Below are 2,589 nucleotides of genomic sequence, written 5' to 3'. Positions count from 1 at the left end.
AAATTAAAAGCTTATTATTTTCCTTTGAATCGGGTTAAATTCCTGGGGAAGGCATGTTGACCTCGATATAAAATATGTTATCCAGCTGGGTCTATAGCAGAGTGTTGTCACATGCAAAAGGCCCCAGCTTTAATCTGCAGCATCAACAAGAAAAAAACAAAAAACAAACAAACAAAAAAAAACCACAAAAATAAACGAAAGGGAAGTTTGAAATTAAGAAATATGATGCTTAATCTATAAGAGCCAAATAGACACAGCCAGATCTTTTGAAGGTTTGTTTCCAACAGCATGTTCCCTATTCTCACTCTTACGGATACTTAATAAATATCCTTACCTTAGAAATTAGCTTTTAAAACATGTGACATTTAGAATGTGTCGCAAGAGCTTTCTGAGTGAGGAAACATTGGCTCCATCATGCAGGCCCCTTGGCCACACCACAGCTTGCTCTTGGTGATATTCGTTAGCCAGTGGGTGTGCCAACTGTGTAACAACAGCCCAATCTATGGCTCCAGGGTGAGGTCAGTGGTGAGATCACGTGACAACCCCAGTGGTATCATCATGGCTGAAGAAAGACTGGTAAACCAGCAACGTTAACTGACCCCGTACACTTCTAGCTACATACATCAAAGGTGAATCCCAGCTTCTGGCTGCTCCAGATTCTTTAGGGCCAAGCCCATGCCCTCTCTGGCGCATGCACAGACATACTTTAGGCAGAACACCAAGGGACATGCCATCCCTCTTGAATTGTCTGGCTGGGTCACTCAGCAAGGACTGGGCAAACCACTCCTTAGAGTCCACACTGGGAATTCTTTCTGCAAAGCAATGGTTTTCCCAGATCTCTGCTCCGAATCAGAGGTAAACAATTAAGTCTTTGCTACTGTAAGTTTCCAAGTTTTAACTCATTTCAGTGGCTGTGGCATGAACTGCCTCGTGAAGCCAGCATCTTAAAGGTCTCAAGCCCTTTTTAATAATCAAGTAACTAGGACTGGGGGAATGTTCTAGTGGACCTTCCATTTCCTCGTGTCCTCTAGCCTCACCTCGTCCCCACCTCTGCTTGAACGGCTCAGGAACCCGAACCCGAGACTTATTGAGCTCAAGGGAGTCCATCTTTCCTCTCCCTCTTCTATTTTACTATGCACCAAGGATGTTGCGCATTTGGTTTAGTGTTTGTGCTCAGGCATTGGTCTCAACTCTGTCCTTTTAAACAGGATGTCAGGGTCAAGACGGACTCCTAGACTCACATATATGCTGGGCCAAAATAAACTGAGTCCCCTTCTCCTTTGTATGAGTTCTCCTCAAGGCCTTTGGGGTCCTCTCTGCCTGTGACTTCAGCTGAGAGCACCTCAGCCTGTCTGAAGGAGGTGAATTAGGAAGGAAGGACTGTGACTCTTATTTCTCTTCGCACAAGAAACTGCTTCAGCCTTGGTCATGGTCCCTGGCCTTTTCTCAAACTGGCTCGTTAAGGAGATTGAAGTGACATCCTAGCTTGGACACAGAGACTCCCAGTTTGCTGCTACTCAGTGTTCTGTCACTGTGACAAATAACCCGAGGAAAACAATTTAAAGGAAGAAAGGTTTATTTGGGCTCAGTGTTTCAGAGGTTTCCGTTCATAGGCTCCCTCTATCACTGCAGGGCCACGGTGAAGCAGCACATCACGTGGGCAGGAGGGCACAGTACAACAACAAAGCTGCCCGTTGCATGTCAGCCAGGAAGCAGAAACAAGACAGGAAGGGACCAGGACAAGATTGTCCTTCTAAGGGACCTGCTTTATGAAGCCAGCCTCTACTTCCTAACAGCCTAGTCAGTATGACCTTTACAGAGGATTAATCCACCCAGCAGTCTGAGTGGTCTAATGATCCAGTCAAGCTTTGAAAACATGACCTTTTGGGGGAACAGTTCATACATACACAAACCGTAGCATTTACCCACTGCTCAAGGCCAACGGGTGCCTGTTTGTGTTTACACAACAGAAGAGGGCCATCCATATGACTCTTCTCAGCAGGCGATACAGTCTTCAGAGTCAGACCACAGATGCAAAAAGAAAGCTGTCTTGGCCAATAAAACACAGTCATCATGAAACTTTAAAATCCTTCTTACCCTACTACATTAAAAACAAGCCATAGGTTAGTAAGCGAATTTTCCCCCATAAGCCTTTATTATTGTTTTCATTCTTACTGTGGGATCTGCCAAAGCCCACACAAGGTCTTTCAAGAAGAAATTCTTAACAAATCATTGTTAGGTGCAAGCAGAGTTGTTCACATGAGATACGTGTGTGCCCAGCATTTCATACTTCGGAAATCTTAACGGTTTTCTCCCTTCATCTTGGCCTGCAGTGGTATCATTATTGGGTCGTTAGCCCAGGGTCACGTATCCCTACTGATGACAAGCTGTGAGCATGGGTGTGTGTGTGTGTGTGCGCGCACGTGTGTGTGTGTGTGTGTTTTGAAGATCATGGATTTGAGAGTGGGGAAGGAAATGAGTTGTACCTGTCCATCATGTCACTGTGTAATTCTCTCCTGCCTGACCACCGGAAAGGCCTGGCAGATGTGCTGCACTTCTGTCCATCCTCAGGTTTGGTCCAGCGTCTAG

The sequence above is a fragment of the Acomys minous genome (assembly GCF_964271855.1).
Source record: "Acomys minous genome assembly, chromosome: 1".
Classification (NCBI taxonomy): Eukaryota; Metazoa; Chordata; class Mammalia; order Rodentia; family Muridae; genus Acomys; species Acomys minous.
Note: the sequence above shows the minus strand (reverse complement) of the source record.